The 22,015-nt window shown below is 38.6% G+C and overlaps 1 protein-coding gene across 5 annotated transcripts in view; it reads left to right on the top strand.

Annotated features, from left to right (window-relative positions):
• Positions 1–22,015, top strand: part of LOC5568743 (putative phospholipase B-like lamina ancestor) — a 74,937-nt gene that overhangs the window by 30,415 nt on the left and 22,507 nt on the right. For 2 of the 5 annotated variants that reach the window (XM_021842355.1, XM_021842353.1), the window contains one exon: positions 11,367–11,550. The gene's annotated coding sequence lies outside the window, so the exon portion shown is untranslated. Of the gene's footprint in view, positions 1–11,363; positions 11,551–21,667; positions 21,953–22,015 lie in introns of those variants that run through there. The other 3 variants (XM_021842354.1, XM_021842356.1, XM_001658072.2) reach the window with 2 other exon arrangements.

Below are 22,015 nucleotides of genomic sequence, written 5' to 3'. Positions count from 1 at the left end.
GAAAATCTAATATCTTTTTTTTGTCTCATAAATATAGCCATTTTTTAAGAATCATAATATTTAAAACTTTCAAACGAATCAAATGAACATACACTACACTACCCGTTATAAATACGGACTCGCTTGAAAAAGTATTGCAACACTCAGCTGAATAATGAATCACCCTGAAAAGATTAGCATCACCTTAAAACAGGAACATTCATGATGCTGTATCTCGAAATGCTGTCGATCTATAATGGTGCGGTCTTCAGCAAAGTTGTTCAGCATATCAATGACATTTCGAGAGCAAATAGTTTGGTTCTCAATTTTGCCGCTAGGTGATGTCAGTGAGCATGTGAAATTGAGTATTTTAAGCATGTTCTATCTTGCGATCCACACGAGATAGAAAGTTCAAGTCATAGGCAAAGTTGTTCAGACTGTCATGGAAATTCGGAAGACAGACTGTTTAGTTCGCAATTATGCCGCTAGGTGAGGCTAATGAGCAAGTAAAATTGATCATTTTAAGTAAGTTCTATTTCGTGATCCATATGAGATAGAAAGTTCGAGTCTTCAGCAAATTTATTCAGAATGTCAAGGACATCCAGAAAACAGGTAATTTGATTCAAAATTTAGCCGCTAGGTAGCGCTAGTGTGCAGATAAAAATGAGCATCTATCTCACCATCCATATAAGATAGAAAGTTCGAGTCTTCGCCAAAGTTGACTAGAAGTTCAAGGACATCCAAATTGCAAACAGTTTGCTTCTAAATTTTACTGCTAGTTGGCGCTAGTGAGCATGTGAAATTGAGCATTCATAACTAGTTTTATCTTTTATCAGATTCAAATAATTTTCAAGTGATTCAGAATTGATTCTCTTCATATTCATTATTTCCAAGTGATCCAATTCACTCCGTTTTCAAGTGATTCATACCTGATTCACTTCATATTCAACTGTTCTAGGTTTGATTCACTTAATGTTAAATTGATTTCAAGTGATTTTTGTCTGTTTCACTTCATTTTCAAGTGTTTCAAGCTTGATTTGCTTTATGTTCAAGTGATTAATACCTGATTCACTTCATATTCAAATGATTCATGTCGGATTCACTGCATATTCGAGTCAGATCTGGTTTACTTGGTAATCAAATGATGCAGATCTGAATTACTTCATATGCACCGGTTTAAAGTATGAAATATTTGATATTCAAATAGATTAGGTCTGATTCACCTAAAATTTAGGTCATTTAGTTTTGTTTTACTGCATTTTACAGTTGATTAGGTATGATTCACTTCATGTTCAAGCAGTTTAGAGCTGATTCACTTCATTTTCAAGTGAATCATGCCTGATTCACTTCATTTTCAAGTGAATCATGCCTGATTCACTTCATATTCAAGTGTTTCAGGTGCGATTGACTGAGTTTTCTAGAGATTCATTATTGATTAACTTCATATTTGACATCATCGCTGAAAACCTAATTCTTTTTTTTGTCTCATAAATATTGCCATTTTTTAAAAATCACAATATTTAAAACTGCCAAACAAATCAAATGAACATACATATAAACGTCCATTCTACCCACCGTTTTTCTTCCAATCGTTTGGCATCAGATATTTGAAAAATACATTGTTTAGCCAAAGTCGGTTAAAGCTTATAAGCAACCGTAAAATTAACTCCCTACCCTTTAACTAGAATTAATCTTAAAATGTTCTGCATTCAGGGTAATGGCTATCGGGATAATGGCGTTCGGGGCTTTCGAAGTAGTACACTGAGAAAAATCTACACGTCAAGGTCGTGTGTTTTACTTATAGATTTGCGCAATGAGGAAAACCACATGATTTGAGTGTGGTAGCCTTAAGGATTTCATCATTGATTTCACGGTATAATAACATGTGTATCAACATTAGGTTGTCATGTGAAACAAACATGAACTTCCTAATATTAATTCATGAAAACCAACTGATTTGCTTATTGAATTCGAAATGTAGTAGCTTTAGATAATCATGTGTGATAGAACATAAATGTCAAGGGACTGAAAGAAGAAATTTGGTAGAAAAACTTTTGCTCCCCAAAATATGGATCCGAGGCTCCTCTGCTTGTCGCAAGCTCTCTTGATTTTTTTTTCAAACCCGTGAGCCAGCAACAAGCGGGGCGCCGCAAATCCATAATTTGGGAAGCCAGGGATAAGCATATTCCATTTTTTCGAAACTGAAAGCCAGGAAAATCTGTTAGTGGAATCCGATTTTTCTACTAAACTATACATTATAATCAATGTTTTCTTATAGAAAGGTAGAACTCTCGTACATCGATCAACTTCACTAATAAGAGAAAAATCGAATTCACAAATTTTCATCTAACACTTTCAGCTTCAAAATTTGCTTCTTCTCTTTGGAAGCATGATGATGACTGTCGTTCGACATGAGGTCCAACCGCAATTCAGTTCACTATGCATCCCATGGGTTGATCACAAACAATTTGGAAGCTTTGAACATGGAAATCGATAGCATAGCTCATGGATTTCATCATAACAATCTCATTGCGCAAATCAATGAATCGACCAACTTGAACATGATGATTATGACACAAGATAACCATAAGCAAAACACACTGAATCCGTGTTGGAGTGATGATCTATGCGTCCATAGGTTGACACATACGAATCTGAAGAGAAAGCTTCGGGAACTTATGTGGAAAAAATATGGAATCCCTGTTGTCGGTTGATGAATCAATCCATGAAGCAAAACACAGGAATTTAATGTGTAACACACACGAAGTTTGCAAGAAAATCACAGCAAATCGATATGGACGTTCATGAATCGATCCATAATTTTAAACACACAGATCGAGCGTGTGGATTTTTATCAGTGTAGACTACTAGTAGTATTCGGGGTGGTGGCGTTCGGGATAGTGTCATAGAGTCAGCTTTATCTTTGCAAACATTAGAGAAGGGCCCAAGAGGTCTTGAGTCTTTTTTCATAAACGTTTCTGTTGATCCCTTTTTATTGTTAAACTAAGAGAACATTGGAAAGATCATGTGATGGTTAAATACACAATTAGCTGCAATCCACATAAATCAGTGATAATGGATTACCTGCTTTGCTCTTGTCCACAGTTGATCAGCAGGAGTTTTCTTATTTTATTTTGTATGGGGAAAGGCATCTAACTGCAAATATATCGTAAATGAAAGCTTTAATCCCTTCCTTAGCCGAGTGGTTAGAGTCCGCGGCTACAAAGCAAAGCCATGCTGAAGGTGTCTGGGTTCAAATCCCGATTGGTTCAGGATCTTTTTGTAAAGGAAATTTCCTTGACTTCCCTGGGCATAGAGTATCATCGTACCTGCCACACGATATACGAATGCGAAAATGGCAACTTTGGCAAAGAAAGCTGTCAGTTAATAACTGTGGAAGTGCTCATAAGAACACTACGCTGAGAAGCAGGCTCTGTCCCAGTGAGGAGGTAAATGCCAAGAAGAAGAAGAAGAAAGCTTTAATCGAAAAAATATTTTGTAGGCGTGATAGCCATCATCATCACGCACAACCGGCACCAAATATTTTTTTCGAAAATAGTTCCCAACTTTGAGAAATAATTCGTTAGATGCTTTTCGCCATACAAATATTTACGGTGTGGCGAGTAGTGAATCAGGGCATGCATGTAACCCATTTAGAGAAAATATGACCACTCACTGCTAATCATCCAATTCTATGATAAAATGAAGGTAAAATAATGTACATAATTGTTTAATTAACTGTTATTCGATTTAATTTAACATATTAATACTGTTAACCCGTAAATGATGCTACCAGCAGCATATTCAGAAACATTAGATGCACTGACCATTCTATAGTAGGATCCAGGAGCCCTCCGGGAAGTGGCCAATAAGGAACATATATGGAACCATATCAATATGGGCATCAAACTTCAAGATTTTCAGATGTGTTTTTTCCGAAGTATTTTCAGTACTACCACCGGCTGCCATGACTACTCTATAGTAGGTTTCAGGTGCCCTGAGGGATGTGGCCAAATCAATCATGTCCGGAAACACATCAATGTGGGTATGAAACATCAAGATTTTTGAAGGTAATGCTTCTGGAAGCATTTACAGAGCAATTTATTTGTATGACCACTGTATAGTAGGTGCCCTGAGGGAAGTGGCCAATCAGGAACATGTCTGGAACCATATCATTATGAGTTTCAAACTTGAAGATTTTGGAAGATAATGCTCCCGGGAGCACTTCCAGAACCACCAGCTGCCAAAATACTGCACTGTCTAGCAGGTTCTAAGTGCCCCGGGAGATGTAGTCATGTTCACTTCTCTATGTGCCCCTGAAATCTAATATAGAGTGGTTATTTCATCTTGTTGCTGAAAATGCTCCAGACGGTGTTTCTAAAAAAAGTGCATTCGGAAGCAAGAAAGTTTTAAAATATTGAAGTTTGTTTTCCATATTGATATGATTCCATACATGTGTGTAATTAATAGGACTGAGTGAAAGAAAAAACACTGAACCTCACACCGCTCAGCGAATATTTACTGGATTTCAATGGGTTACATGCATGGCCTGATTCGCTACAAACCGCACAGTAACGCACATGCGCTAGTGTCTATGCACGAAAAATCGCTAAAAGGTAACGCGAAAAATTTGTGTGTGGCGAAATGCATCTAACGCATTATTTCTCAAAATTGGGAACTATTTTCGAAAAATTAATTGGTACCGGTTATACGTAATGATGATCGCTATCACGCCTACCAAATATTTTTTCGATTAATGCTTTCATTTACGAGAAATTCGAAGTTAGATGCCTTTCCCCATATGAAATAAAACGAGAAAACTTCTGCTGATCAACTGTGGACAAGAGCAAAGCAGGTAATCCATTGTCAACCAGAGTTATTCCGATCTGAGACGAAACTCGCGGAGACGGTCTTCTTTTGCTGCGATTGCTGAGTTTTTTTTCTTATTCCACTCAGTGTGTACATCAATTTTGCGCCAACCGTTCAAGCTCTCACATGGCCATCTCATCAAAAAACTATTGCGTTTGCATCACACTGAAGCATAAACTGCATTTTGAGTGATATTTGATGTCAGCAAACATAGCAGACATTAGAAATAACTAGTCTTGTGTGTAGATTTATCAGCATCTTTGGAAAAACTGCCTAAGGTTTTTAATAATAGTTTATTTTGCATACAATACTTTTCACTTTTTCAGTCATAGAAACGATGGGCTGCATTTGACGTTTCGTGACAGCGGAATCAGGGCTGCATATGACGTTGATATTTTTTCTCTTCGCGAGTCTCTCTCAGATTCCGATGGGTCACTGGGTCACGTCGGGTGGAAAGAAGCTGTTCTTTTGTGCCCCTGAAGGTAGGCAAATTTCAAGTCACCGTCAAGGCATTAAGTCCGATTGACCAACTCCGGTTCATTCTTATTGGTACAAATCTCTTCATTTATAATTTTGAATATCAGATCTCAATGATTTATTCAAATTAGAATTATTGTCATTGCCAACAAATAAAGATAATTTGGCGCGTTAGAAAAAAAAACAGCACATTTTTTACCCGACTCGACCCAGTGACCCACTGGAATAACTCCAACCACAGATATATTCCCGAGTTCCTCTGGCCACTTTTAGAAACGAGATATGTGTATCAGTATACTGACAAACAATATTTTAATCTGTTAAATATTTACCGCTCAGCGAATATACGGGGTTATACGGGTCAACCTATTGAAAATATTTTTATAATTGAAAAGAGATAGATAAACTAATTTTGTTCGAATGGATTACAATTACTTATAGCTATATTTTCGACAATGTGGGAAACATTTTCAAAATTCTTTGTTTGGGATGTGTTTTATGTTTAATGTTCATTTTAACACCATCATCATCACTATTCACTTTACCAACATACTGTAGGTACACGTTCAAAAAAGCGTTCTGGAAAACGTAAACTGTCAAAAATACACCGTGAACTACCATCATGTTTACATGTACATTCTCGGAACTAGGCAACGCGTTCATATATACATGATCTAGCTCACGGTGTATTTTTGTTGACGAGTTCACAGCTGCTGTTCACGGATACGAGAACGGATTATTTTCTGTGTAAAATTAACATTTGGACTAGTTTTAGTAACAAACAAATTAAAATTTAACTATGTTAGCCAGATTTCGTGTCCCTGCTTTGAAAAACATCTCTATTTTTTAGGTGGTTTGATGAAACCATCTAAATTTACCGTTTTTCCATTAGATCCGAGATGAAATCTCTATGGTGTCCACTATACTACCACTTCCACTACTTTTTGGTAGAATGCAGTAGAATACACCACACTTTTTTTTAATTATTGGAAGGGATTATTAGAGAATGATTAAGAAAGGAGAAAACAGTTCAATAAAGAAACTGTAGCACATGTCTCATCTGGTTTTGTGGAATAATAACATACAAAATTCTGGTCGGTACTTCATAAGAAATTGTTGGATAATGGTTTGGCAAGAATTGGGCAGAATAAAGGAGACTGTGTCGGAACTTTTTGAGGAATTCATTGGGAATGTCTTTTAAAAATTATATCAAAATACATAAAGTATTATTTGTAGGAATTGCTCGTTTCGTATTCCATCAGAGATTCCTAAACTCATTTCCTTGGCAATACACCAACTAGTATAAAAACTGGATGAGTTTAGTGAAATGCACCTCTACAAAATTTCTGATGAGTAGTTTTTGGCCGTGCCCTCAAGGAAACCCATTAAGACACAACAAGAAAAAACTTTTCCTAGAACTATTACTTCACAAATCTTTAGAAATTCTACTAAATGAATTTAAAAATAATTTCCACCAAAAATTTTACCTTTGATCTTGCCAATAATTGTGAAAAAAAAACTCTTCAAGGAGCTCCAACAACAATTCCTCTAAGAGTTATGACATGTGTATTTTCAGTAGAGTTGTAAATTTCTTCTCCGCTCATGTCACTGATAACTGAATGAAATTAGTTTCTCATTCTTATTCTCATAGCATTCCCATCGAATTTCTTTGAGAAGTTTTTAAGAAAATTTTAACGAGCTCGATGAAAACTGTTTCTTTTCATACGTGCGATAGAATTTCAATATGTTATAAATTGCTTCCAGAATTTTGGAAATTAATTGGATTAATAATAAAAGTACTCTATCTTGCAAGGCATGCTGAAGATTTTCGCCAAAACTAAGTTAGCTGTTACGTCCTAAATGCTTTCAGGAATTCCGTAAAAAATTCCGACTGGTGCGCCAATCATTTTGCAGTGTTTTAGACCCCAAAAACAACTCAATTGAGAACTGGAACACAGGTTTTGGAGCAAATGATTGGATGATTGAAAATATGTCGTTTGACATTCCACCGAACAAAGTAAGAAATATTTCATTTGAAACATTTCATTGCTGAAGTTACGCAAAATTGCACTTTACGCGACTTTAAGTGAATACCCCTATCATTATGCAACATGATGCGTAAACTATTAGTCTTGTGTATCTATTTGTTGTCTCATGAATTACTGCAAAACTCAACTTAATGGGATGTTTATTAAACATTGATCCACATAAAAATATCTGAAACGATTAAAAAATTTGATTTGTTTTACACATATTTATCACATGTTCGATGAGCTAGCTCTAATCGAAAGCTACTTATCAACGTTCATTTCAGTACCAAAACAAACCAATCTCAACCACCCCCATAAGCCACCCTTCTTCTTCGTTCTTTTGGTCGTAGCATCCCGGTTCGAATAGAACAAGGAATGCACAAATGTGTAAAATTAGTTCCTCAGACGATGATGTCGAGGGTGGTTTATTTTGCCTGTCGCACTGCGCTAATTGTATTTAAACGCGATCGTGCAACCTTGAACGTAAATAATGACCCTCCCCGGGTATGCACGAACGTACTACCCGTACTACATCCAAGGATGGTGAAAAATTAATTGAAGTGGGAATGTTCTCCGATTTTCACCAAATGACTAATGGCAGATCTGTATTTTCGATTAGGTACGGAACGAGTCTTAGATAGTTTTTAATTTTGATCCATACTGGATTGCAAAAGGAGCAGTTTGAGAATCATTGAACTATTGAAATATCGGGGTCCATGAGTGAGTTATCCCCTTTCGAAAACAAAATCTCACACAATGCTTTTATGGTCTATGCCGTTTGACAGACATTGATCGTTTATCGTGGTGTTAATTGTACCGACAGAGAACGGCTAATTATTTCTGGCGGCTAAAGGTAAACGTTGCGATTACACGCTACGATTAACACATCAAACACCGAGCCAGATTTCGCGCATAACGATTCTGCTTTCAAGTGACTCAGCAATTGCCAGCGGGGGTTTTTGGCGCGAGTCATTGTTTTGACGATAGGTGTTCGCAAATAGTTTATCGGCAGGAAGAAAATGTGCTATTTTCTGAATGAGAAATATTTATCGGGATCTATTGTTGAAAAGTAAATAGATAAATCAAGCAAGATGAAGTACCTACTTCTCGCGAAACGCTATCAGAACGAAATCAAATTTATAAATAGAAAGTGAAAAAAAATTCGTTGCAAAAGAACTTGGAGGTCTTATTAGCAAAAAAAAAACATGATTTGCAATGTTCCTATCAATTCCAAGATCTAGTTCATTGATCTTTTTTCCAAAGAGACGAATTGGACCAGACGCCACTATGAACTGCCTTACTATGGCTGCCAGTTACTCAAAACAGTGATCATGTTTCCGAGTCGTCTTGGCTACCGTCCAGAATGCTCGAGTCGGCCAGGACTTCGTTCTCAGTCGAGATCGCCGGCGCATGATGTCTGATCAAAGCAGAAACACTCGTTGGACGTGCGCACGCGAATGGCAAACTGTCAACACAAGTGTTTCCAAACAAACAATGCGATCGTATCTTGATCGGTAGCCTGCACTTTGCCGAGTAGATTTTCCGCTTACAAAGCAATTGGTGTGGTCTGGATGTCTACCGGGTAACTGGACTACGGAGCTGTCGTCGGGAGGGGTCCTCTTCTGTTTAGGTTAGACAGAAGATTATTCCAGAACAGCTTTTATCGCTCAACTAATCCATTTAGTTTTGGCGACGCGTGTGCCGATGCGGCACGTTGACTTCCCCAGAAGTAGGGTTACCATATTTGCTCTCACCGGAAAGAGTACATTTTTCAACTTTGTAAAAGAGTACAAAAGAGTACACTTCGCCTACCCTCAAAATTTTAAAATGCAATTTTAGATTGTCCTTATATTCATGTACGGCGATTTTTTTTAAATTGTAAGGTCGTTGGTTTCATTAAACCTTATGACAACCAATATATAAATTTCGAAAAGAAAAGAATGGAAAATGGCGACTTATCTTCTCTTAACTAATGCAAACAATTCATAATCCTAATCACTGCCACATTCCCTATATTTGAATCACACTATTCTTAATATTTCATTACAGATTTCACAAAAAGGTTAACTTTGATTCAATTCTCCGAATTTATAATATGCTTGCTTACTATTATTAAATATTGACTCTGAGTGAATTGATTCCTTTAATCATTTTATAATCATTTATAAGAAATCGTATATAATACAAAAAGTTGTTCGAGTTTATGTAATAATTTTGTCTTTCAAATAACGTTTGCTCAGAAAAGCTTTTTAATGTGTTTAGCAGGAGCTCAGGCATAAGTCTTTAATTAAAGTTTTACTAAGGACTCGTTAAAACGTTATGAAAGATAGATTTGCTTTCGAGCTTGATTGGCTTTCATGTTTTCGAGACTATAGCTCAGAATTAAGCCCTACTATTTCCACGGTTTTTTTTTCGTTGAATGTCTCGCGAAAACTACATTTTTAGAAAAAGTGCTTAAACTAAACTGTTACAAATCGGCTTCGATTTCAAATTCAAAATCACTTGAAAAATGTTTAACTTAAAATCAATAGTATATTAATTGTTTATTAATAGTATTTTCATTAGGTCACTTATTTCTGTATTTGTGAGATAAATTTGAGCATCAATTCTTTCTACTAATTTTTGAGCTTTTCTTACCAACTCGGTTTAGCCAGTATTTTTCGAAAATCTGTGGAGGTTTATCTGGTTTCTTTGACAAGTTAACAATTTGTTCGGCAATTGTCGATCAATATTTGGAAAAGAGTACACTGGACCCCTTTTACCAAAAAAGAATAGTACAGAAATTTTAAAGGCAAAAAAGAGTACATGCACTCTAAAAAGAGTACGTCTGGTAACCCTACCCAGAAGCGGCTTAGACTACATTTGAGAGAGGCAGCACCAGTCGGGGAGATCAAATTTGATATTCCTTCATGCGCGGCGTTAGCTGTTTTGACTCCGTTAATGGTTTACTTTTATTTTTGCTGATTTCGTTTGTTTTGACCGGTTGGCGACAGGTCCGGTGAGTGACAGGAGAAGGTAACAACTTGTTGCCATGTCGGCACACTGTCGTATCAAGTGACCTCAAGTCTGTTCCCCCAATCGGGTAAAGATAGTCATAACATCAGAATATCAGGGTGAAAGAAGGTGAGCAGAAGTTGAACTTCACTGAAACCTCCATTTACGTAATGGGTACGTGAATAGAACTTTAAGTAAAATTCATTTTGCACGAAATTTCGTAAATTGATATCAAATACACTAAAAATGAGACTTGTGGGACAAAACTTTTGCTTTTAAAGAAAATTTGTACGCATAAAACTCATGGAACTCACAAGTTTTGAATCTAAGAAACGTTCAAGGGTACCTTTGCATATTGTCCTTTAGATTCATAAGAATAAGCAATGATCTGTTGGAGGATTTCGCTCAAGGATGATACTTATGCAGATTCCTTGAATTATATTCTACCAAGCTTTAGGGTCAACCATTGTTTGAGATTATCCAAGATGTATATGTTATATGATTTACGAGAATAATCAGTGATCTCTCAAAAGTTTAGAAATAAGTATTGGAACCATAAAGATTCATAAAGCTATGTTATGTCGAGCGCACAAATACTGATAAACGTTATTCAAAAACTCCGATGAGAATATCGTTAATGCTTAAAGTTGCAGAACAGTTTTCTTGAGCAAGATTAATGGAAAATATTTAAACGCCTCCACTTCATTCTCAAATGATCAATTTACATCCGGTTTAAGGCCGCTCAAAAAAAAAAGTTGGCAAGGCCAATACTTAGTCACTATAACTCGTGAAAGCTTACCGCATAATGAAACGCCCTTGCAGTAATAAACATACTTACGAAAATAAAATTTCTCCGCAGCTAGTACGCCCTCACCCAGCATCCACAATCCACATATCTCCAAGTAATTTATTTCCTTATTTTCAAACCCCCCATTGATCGAAAACCTGACGAATGAATCAGTTAACAGCTAGCTAACGCAATTTTTCATTCTCCGCAAATGCCTTTCCTTTCAGCAGTACGCCACCTTCGGAACCGACCGGACAAGGAATCGCCCACGGCCGGAGTATCCGCCCGGCTGGACCCACTCGAACAACATCCGGTTTTCAATGGGTTGACACGAGTTCTGCATCGGCTTCCGGACGACGGGAAATAAAATACAGTTTGTAACGTTGTGGCTGCTTTACAGAAACGGACTTGGAGGTGAGAATCAGAAGCCTGAGGCGCAATTCCCTTTGTGTCCCTACCTGTGGTTACGTGTGTCGATATTCTAAATTTAAAGATCGAACATCTTCAGACGGGAAAAGCAAATGTAGTGTATCATCATAAGGGGAGAAAAGGAACACGAACAGCAGCTTCAAAATGCGATGCGGTCATTTATTTCCGTCTGAATTTTCAAGTGCTCTCGATCTTGATCTTGTCCGTTTGTCTGATCGGCTGCCGTGGAGGAATTCAAAGCCACTCGGGGCAATATTGAAAATTCATTAGCCGGATCATCGGGGTCAATTAAAACTTTTCCTGGAACCACATTCCACCAGTGATGGACGAGACGTTTAGCTTTTGCTATTTTTCGCATTTCTGGTCTGGATGCAACCGAGCTCAAAAAACAATGTTTGAGTAGGTATTTTATAAATAGGAAAACCAATTGAGAAAATTGGTGCCTCTTTTGATTAATTTTAAACAAACTCTCGAATGAGAAGTATCAAATGTATTATACTTAGGAGAACTAAAGAGCTGGTATTCAATCATCAATAAGATTTTGACTGCGATATTAGGGGATGGCACATAATTGGAGCGTGGCATATCAGGGACATTTACATGATATTTCATGTAAACTTCTATTATATGACATGTTATCTAGCTGGATCACGAGGGATTACGTGACATATAACACATTTTTTACATGATTTAAGGTTGAAATTTAGATTAGGGAATGTTTACATCGCATAACTGAAGTTTACATGACGTGTAATCTTCAATAAAAAAGTTAAAAAAAAATAACAGTGTATGCCAAGGCTTATGGACAAAAGGTCAAAAGACAAAACATCGAAAGGACAAAAGGTCGAAAGACAGAAGGTCGAAAGGACAAAAGGTCGAAAATGATTTGCTTGGTGGGAAATTTTTCCTTCTTTGAAAAAAGATTTTCGACCTTTTGTCCCTTCTTTTTTGTTCTTCGACCTTTTGTCCTTTCGACATTTTGTCTTTCGACCTTCTGTCCTTTCGACCTTTTGTCGTAGATTCGATTTTTTCATTTGTCAGGAAAATATGCCAAATGAAACAGTTTTACTACTTTGTTTGTGTATTATCGACACTTCACACCGGAAGGGTTCATTCGTGTCGGACTAAAAATGGTTTCAAATGCATATTTTATTTAACAATTCTTGTTTAATTATATCTGTTTATACATTCCACTTTGTTCCTTTTCCTTCATTTATTCTCTCGTCTTTCTGTCTCATATTTTCTGCATTGCAGAATGTTGTACATCCATTCACTATTGTTCCGCAGCTTTCACAGAGTGGTGAGGGTCAGTGGTGGAAAGCATCATGCCGTTTAAGCAAAATGAACCAATATTAAGCAGGATCCACGCTCACACGCTCACACGCTCACACGTTCACACGCTCACACGCTCACGAACCAACAGCGACAGATTTGCTCACAGATTCTTGCATCGGAGAATCAGAACGAAACAAATCTCGCGGAACATTACTAAAGGACCTATCTAACATTGAGAGGCTCTCTTTGTTTACTTTCTCTTTCATTAATAACTGAGTCACATTAACCTCTTCTGTTGCGTTTTTTGTATGAAACGCTAGTCAAGGAAATTGACTTTCGATCTATAGTGAAAAACTTCCCAAAATCTTCAGTATCCCACTGTTATAATGAAAAGAGAACGAGAGAGGAGAGAATCTCTCATTTGTACATAGGTCCTTTAGTAATGTTCCGCGAGAAATGTAAAAGAGCGTGATCGCTGGATGAGCAGAGTCTGATCGCAGCCATTCTTTTTCCGTTCATAGCTATTTTTTTGTAATTAATTGGGTGGATTATGATTATAATAGATATATTATAAACTGATGTACGACAGTATTGAGAAAATTGACCGATGTATTATTGTAAAAATATCATAAAGAAGCGGATGCGTGAGTGAATGTCAAAATAAAATGATGCGATGCCCTGTACAGTTTCTGTTCACAGGCTGGTCGGCTTCCGTTCACTTCCCGAAATTTCGAATCACAAGTATTGACGCACTGGCAATTCTATTGGTGCCGTATTAGATGCTTGACAGCTCTTAGTGCAAGGCCGGTTGCCTTCTCTCTGTTATGGCCGATTGCCTCTTATCCTCGTTCGCAAGTCGCTCGGCTTCGCTATTTCCATTGATGCCTGCGTGTCCAGGGATCCAATAGAATCGGACCGGCTTGGTCCTCGCTATTCGTTCATTTTCCTGTATCCACGGATGCTTTGATGTTCCCACCTCAAGCGTTTTGGAGGCAACTCGACGAATCTGTATGGATCACCATTTCTCTAGCCACGTTCGAAATTGAGAGTGCCATTTTTATGACGTAGGACTCTGCAGAAAATACACTGCTCTGTTCCGGTAAACTGTACGTATCGGCCAAACGTGTAGTGTACCAAGCGGCAAATACCGTGTTCTGGGACTTCGAACCGTAGGATATCTGGTGATCGATTAGTTGAGGTGGGTCGAGAGCAGCTGTTGCACTACCGCGCGGACTTTTTCCGGTGGGTCACCGGCTCTAATGCTCCTTTTGGCATTCCAGACTATCGTTGGTTTTCGCACGAGCCACTCACGGTCATACTGTCTCACAAGGTGACTAACAGTGAGGAGCGCTGTTCCTGTAATTTTGATCTGACGCTCCGATATACGTTGCATCAGAGGAAGGTCGGTGTTGTTTCGAGTTTTTGCTGAAATTCCGATGGCTGTCCGAGCTGTTGACTGTGCCGCTAGAAGATCGGGCATGCCCGAATAATTCGCCGGGGCAAGGATTTTCAGAGATGCTGGTCTTCCTCGGCTCACCATTCTGATCCCGTAGATCAGCTTTGAAGTGACCAGCGAGGTCCGATTGCCACGGGGAAGCTTGGAAGGGATTATTTGTGGTATCCGCAGTCCCGACTCGTCGCACGCTTTGCTTACCGTCTTGCTGTGGAATACAAAAGAACTTCCACTTCAGCCGGTATGATTCGGAAGATGGGTTGCCTTGGAATAGTGTCACGGCTAACACGGAATTCTGTGGTACCCCGTTCTCTAGCAGTTGTTGAATGGACAAATATCCTCCTACAGCCATCTGAAACGTTAGCTCCGAGAGAAAACCTTTCAGGATATTGACCATTCGGCCTCGTATTTGCCGTGATTTTAAGTTACGCTAAATTTCGTGTCGCCAGGTGTAGCGTACCGAGGCACTCGCGGCACTGGTTTTTCGGATCATTGAACACTCAATTTCTTCTCCTGCACAATTCGATTTATTTTGCCACTTTCTAGTCTAGTCAATGTTATTAATTCTACAATCCGTACACACTAAAGCACTACGCCTAGGCTAAGCTCCACCGTTGGGGGGAGGGGTCGTTAATGAGGAAAGTTTTATAGATGTTCACACTAAAAGTCGTCACAATTCACTAGCTTTCCGCCCTTACAATCGTTCTTAAGGAATCAATGGAGACACTTTCACTTTTCCCTCGATTCTGATCGCGTATGTGGGTGGTTCCACCAATTTCCCGAATTACTTTATCCACCTTATATCACTATCAAACACTCTCGACCCGAAATGACCCGCTCGTCAATTTGGCAGAAAATGTCCACTGAACTTTGAACGAAAATGTCGAAAACGAAAAGAAGGTTTAACCCGAACGCCACACCTCCTGTAACGGACCGTCAGAACTGGGGACCTCACCGCCAGCGATCGGGGCGTTTTATCGCGCTCCCGCGGGGAACTCAATCTCCCAATCTGAAAATAAAGAGAGAAAAGAGAAAAGCCAAAACGAGCGTCGCTCTGGCTCGGTTAGTGCAGCCATGTGACCGAGACCTTGTTGGGGCGTTCAGTCAGCGCTGTCGGGTGACACACAAACAAAATTAAAACAAAAACATTCTCCGGCATTGGAGCACGTTAACGAGCAACAAGCAGTAAGGTTCTTCTCTTCTGCTTACATCGCTTGTTTCTAGTTAACCTAGTGAAAACCCACATCTGATGTAATCCACTAACTTGCGTGGAACATCATCGAAAAATAAAAGGGTTCTTTCTTAGATCAATGGTGATCATTGATCTTTCGAATTATTCAATACGGGGAGGGGAATGCTTCGACCGAAGGAAGCACCAGGACCGCTACACAGGTCGTGTAATAAGCCTTCGACATATCTAAGGAGGCCATGAAACGCATGCTCATCGATAATTGGGAGCGATCTCTTCAGTTCGGCAAAGTAGGTATCAGTGCCACGTTCTGCACAAAAGGCGTGTTGATATTTGTCAAACCGACCGCTCGATTCTAGCCTCGTAATTAAACGACGGTTAATGACACGATCGAACAACTTCGCCATGCAGCTGGTTAGCGAAATTGGCTGGAAGGCAGCAGGTCCGGAAGTTCGGCAAGGGTGAGGCTTGTTCACAAATTTCATAACGCCGGAAATGGCCATTTTTGACATCCACTTATCCCCTTGTAACGCTTTTTGTATTGATATTCTTCAAATTTTGTATGAGCTGTAACAATTTTAGGATGTCTACCCACCCCCTTCAGCGTTATGAAATTTATGAACAAGCCCGTGTTGTAAAAATCGCCGGTGTTTGACGAAAAATCCGTGGACTTTCGTTCAGCTGCCGATTTCGCCATCTGGGAAGGTGAAGGGTGGCTTGACAATGCCGATCTCTCGCTTCAGTTCTTCGCCAGTTCTTCCGTTGCTTCTTCGAGATTGTCTGTAAATTCGTTCGCCTTCTTGACTACAACCAATTAGTGTTGTCGATTACAACGTAATGTAATAACTTTACTCCACAGTTCGGTCGTCGTGCTAGTGGGTGATGTTTTCGCCACAAAATTTTTTCACGATTACTGCTTTGCTTGGATGACCGCTTTTTTTGCCGCTGCTTTAGCTTCGCCATTGCTTCGGGTTGGTTTTGACCGAACCGCTGTAGTCGTCGAAAAGATCGCAGATATTCGCAGACGAATTGCCGCTTTAACTTCTGGGTATCACCACTGCCCAAACAGTTTTCCCAACGTGATCTGGCTGCACTCGGTGGGATATACACTGCTCGCAAGAGCTCTGATACTACAGTTATAACTTTTAAGTAGAATTTATCATAATTGACGAAAATGTTAGTTTTACCTTTCCTTGACCTATTTAATCCGACATTTAGTCGATATGGAAGATAACCAATAGTGGCCTATGCCTATAACCTCTCTTAACCTACGAATGCGGATCAATTATAGTTGAGTATCGATACAGATGTAGTATCCTTACCCAAATCTCTGCTATTCAACGCACTTTTAGCTAATTTAGCAACATATGATTAGCGTACGAAGTAAGCATATTATTTAAACGTAATTAAACAAATAACTTTTTAACACATCCAATTGCCATACGACGTCGAGCACGTTATTCACTCTGTCCCCCTTTTGTCGGCAATTGCAGTGACTGACTCTTTCTCACCAACGTCGAACATCATATGTTCACAGGTACCGTGTGGGACCGAAATCCGTACACTTGATTGAATTTTCATTATTTAAATTTTAAAATGAATAAATATACAGTTTTAAAATTACACATCTACTTACAATAAGATACAAGTTGTTGTTCATGCTGATTCGATACAGGTAGGCCATGATTTGAAAATTGTAAAAATCAAAATGTGACCGCTCATCATTGTGGTGATTGGTTGTTGTGCCTTCTTCGTGATTTGCTAAGAAGAGTGAAAATAGTTTCCAACATATTAATAGTCAAATTCACACTTTTACTGAACCAACTGTTGATCATGATGACTTATAATAGAGAGTATTTGTAATTCCGCAGGAGTAAATGCTATTTATAAACAGTAGAATAACTGTTTGGGAGGATAATTGTACTGCACGAATTTTGATTCATAATTCCAAATTGAATCTTAATCCGTACAGTGCAAAACTTTAACATATTTCATCAGGATTTAGCCAACAAATATGATAGTATGAAGCTGAAATATATCGCTGATGATTTAAGAAAAAGCATTGAAGCAATGTACAATAGTCAATAATTCCAGAGAGTTGCGAATGCTGTAGGTATTTTGAAAATCACCGTTAGAGATGCGGTAATACAGGGGATAAGCAAAATGATTGAGGTATGCCAAATTTTTGTCTAAACTAAAATGCTTATAACTTAATGAAAAATAGATGAAATTGGATGCATCCATAAGCAGTCCACAGCAAATTTGGTCTAGTTTCAGGAACTTGCTTGGCCATGCAAATTGGCCTTCGGACACCAGAGATGTTCCGAATATTCCGAGATCATGTCCAAATGACATTTTATTTTGTCGCTTGTATTTTTGTGCGATGTGAAGTTTTATAGATGTTTACAATTTTTCTTGAAACTAGAATTATTTGGAAGTTGAATGCCGGTGGACGCATTAAAATTTGTTGGAATTCTTCAGATATATGACCATTTCCGTAAAACTGGTTCCGGAAAATATGGTCACTCATGTTTGTATTTCCAATCATGTAAATATTACCCGGAGCTGTATCCAAATGGGCATCAAACTTTAAAATTATGCTTTTGGTAGCGCCATTAGATGCAAGGTCCACTGTATAGTAGGTTCCAGGTGCCCTGGGAAAAGTGGCCAATTAGGAGCATGTCTGGAATCATATTCAAACTTCATTTTTGAAGGTAAAGCTCCCGGGAGCATTTTCAGAACAAGCGGCTGCTAGACCACTGTATAGCAGGTTACAAGTGCCCCGGAGATGTGGTCTTGTTCCGAATTGGCTACTTCTCTAGGGGCCCCTGGAATCTACTATAGAGTGATTATTAAATCTTGTGATTCTAAAAAAAAATCGAAAGCATGAATTTTATGAATATTGAACTTTTTTACCCAAATTGATATGATTTCGTACATGTTCGAAATTGGCCACTTCCATCGGGGTACCTCGAACTTACTATGCAGTGGTCACGGCAACCGGTTCTAGAAGTGCTTTCGGAAGCATCATTTTCGAAAATCCTAATATTTAATATTAACTCCGAACATGTTTTGATTTGCCCACATCCCCCGGAGCACCTAGAACCTAGAGTGGTCATGGCAGTCGGTGGTTCTGGAAATGCTTCCGGAATTATCACTTTCAATAATGTTGAAGTTTGATGTCCATATTTATATAGTTCCAAATATCTTCCTAATAGGCCACTTCCCCCAGGGCACCTGGAACCTGCTATAGAGTGGTCAGAGCGTCTAATGGTTTGATGCTCACGTGGAATAAAAATACTAAGATAAAATTGACGTCTATAGCATTGAAGCATTGATTTCGAATCACGAGTGTACGGATTTTGATTCAACTTTATTAGAGTGTACGGATTTCGATCCAAGACAAATGATTTAAATTTCTGTTCTTTTAAGGTTTCTACTCAACTTCAAACTCATTTTGGGGTTAATTATGTCTTAAAAGTTGTGACAGTCATGGAAAAAGAGTGATCAATTGTTTTTTACAAATCCAAATATTTTTAGCGGAGGTTTTTATTTGGCTTAGTGCTTAGGTGAACGGATTTCGGTCCCACACGGTACAGTAGACGTCTGAAGTTGTTCAGTGCCGGAGTATTCACTCGTCTGCCTCCTTCGTTACGTGTGATTCGCTGTACACGGATAACCTTCTCGTTGATTATTTCTTGTAAGATGTCCTACTCTTCAATTCGAATCAAGTCCATACCGAGGAACGGACCTGGTAATGTGGTTAGAACACACGCCTCTCACGCCGAGGACCGGGGATCCAATCTCATCCCCGAATAGTCACTGACAAAAAGTTATATTGACGACTTCCTTCAGAAGGGAAGTAAAGCTGTTGGTCCCGAGATGAACTAGCCCAGGGCTAAAAATCTCGTTAATATAGATAGAAAATAAAAAGTCCATACGATCAATTTTGGATGGGGGACAACTTCTACTACAGCTTCAACCGTTTGGCGACTTGAGCCGGGTCTCGTACTCTCAGAGTTCGCACTTTCTTTTACGCCACCAGCACACGCTTCAATCGATTTTCCGGTGATGTAGGGATTAATCGGCAGGGCAACACCATTTTTCGCAGTTGGCTGCAGAAACGTCAACCCTCCGAATTGATTTGTCAGATCAATACACTCCGGCAATCTTCGTCTAATGGACCCACCTGGGTCACGGCTACTAGCGGCCGCTTTTTTGGATAACGTTGGAATTTCTCCCACAAGGTACGATCATCCGTTATTTACCTAAAATGAAGAAACGAGAAGTGAAAAAGGAAAGATCCTTCCTTATTTACTCATACAACGTGAAAAAGCGCGTGTGTCCAGACCATTTCGTACTGTACTGTAGGTACACTCATTCGGAACACACTGTGGTACGTCTCAGCTAACAGGCAATCACTTTTCAAATTATCGATGTTTTCTAAATTTTTAAAATTTTGCGACACTTTTTTCTACCACTGCAACTTTCTGGAAGTATCCTGATGAGGATGTAAAAAAAAAAAATCGTGCGTGGACCACACATTACGTAATGCTTGAAGGGAGTAGGGGATATGCGTTACGACTCATACAAAAACATTACAAAGGGGGTGGGGACCAAAATGTTTAAATTGAACATTGAATAATCTATTCTTGAATTTTTCATTCTTCTAAATAAGTACCCAAAGAATTGTCGAAAAAGTTTCCTTGAATGAGAATGTTTTCAAAATTCCGAATAACATCATTTTGCAATTGTAGGGGGATTAAGGGCATAATGGACACACTAGACAAATACTCATTTTAAGACCATGAAATGGCAATATTTTTCAGTTATCCTAGGCTGATTTCCAAGATCGTAATCAGTACAACGTGCTGCATTCATTCATGGTGGGAAACCTCATATCAAATGTCAGAAAAACGTGATAGAAAATTTTGTCAGAAACAAGGCTGGTAAAAAGGTATCGGGGCAAAATGAACTTTTTGGTGGAATTCAGTGAAAACTTTATTATTAATGGGCATTAAACGTTCTGATAGCTAAAACGTATCCTCCTCTGTCACATTAGTAAGAAAAAACTTCTCTAGGTAAGTTACTTTGCTCAACAAGTCGATTCTTGTACCACCTTGCATATAAACCAATGTCATAAGTTGAAGCTGAGAAAAAATAGAGCCAAATTTCAGTGGATAATTGAAGCAAACCATGAATTTTTATATCATTAAACAGTTCATATATAATACTGATTTCATACAGTGTATAAAATTTTAATGAAATATGCTTATTCTCAGAGAAAAAGGAGGTGTGCATTTCGCCCCGTGTGTTAATTATGCCCCTAATCCCCCTACTTGAAATTGAAATTGTGCGTGCTTTCAAACTGCAAAACATGCTTTTGAGCTTTTTTTTTGCAATTAACTAATAGTAGGTACATATTTTATTTTTCGCTCTCAATGCTGAATTCAGCTTCTGAGGCTTTCCTTGAATTGATAAAGGTTTACAAAAAAGCTTCGGTTCAGGGTCCAGTTGTTAAATGTTTATTTTCAAATTCAGAAATTGTTTTAATATTTTTACGGATACTGCCATGTAATTTTCATAGCAGGTCCACGAGTACTTTGAAATTGTCTTCTTCTTATGGTTTTAAGACGATTCTTAAGTTTAAGATCGTCGTCTTTATTAACAGACTCGGATTTAACTTCAAATTTTGGTGCTGCAATGCCCTTGGCTTCAACAATGGTATTCGTTGAAGTATTAAGAGCATTGTCAATATCAAAATAGATTTACAAAGAAATTTTAGCGTCAAGATTACTATTGATGTTAGTTTCATAAGAATTCCAACCATCTTTAAAATAATTGAAAGTGGAACTTACAGGATTGAGATTTACTTCCATCGCTTCATTGTTTCTTCACAGTTTCTAGTCCATGTCTTTCCTCAGATGCCAGCCATCCCTTCTAGAATAAAACCCAAGTTTTCTAGAAAAAAATCCTGCATCATCACATTATTATGTTAGTGACTTATGCCTAGCGATGTTCATTTCAAACAAAACCAAACAAACACACTGCTTGCTTCGGGCGCCAAGATAACCAACCACATCGGCCCATGGTTTACCCTCGCTGCAGGTATTGGTAAAGCATTCACCACGATCACCCGGCTTCGACTCGAGCTTATCGCCCAGACGTTTCCACCACCATTCAGTTCATTTTAAACCACACTAGCGAACAGTTCGCAGCAGTCTTAACGCTCGAAGAAAAAAAGGTGCTACCCCCGAGCTTACGTAGTACAATTCCATTAGCTTATATCATTCGCGGATTGTTTGGTTGGATCAACGCGCGCGGAAGTGACCTACCGTGAGGAAATTGGCGGCAGTGTCACGCGAGTTCGTCCACAACCCGTTTTAACAGTGCATCTGGTTACGCAAGCGCAAAGCATAGCCTTTTTGAATACCAATCAACGTATTCGATCGATTTCGCTCGTTGTCAAGGTGGGTATCAGAACTAGGGCGACAACAGCTCTGTAAACGACGAAAGCATGCAATTGGTTTCTT

This window comes from Aedes aegypti, chromosome 2 (genome assembly GCF_002204515.2).
Source record: "Aedes aegypti strain LVP_AGWG chromosome 2, AaegL5.0 Primary Assembly, whole genome shotgun sequence".
NCBI lineage: Eukaryota > Metazoa > Arthropoda > Insecta > Diptera > Culicidae > Aedes > Aedes aegypti.
This window is presented reverse-complemented; position numbering and strand designations above follow the sequence as displayed.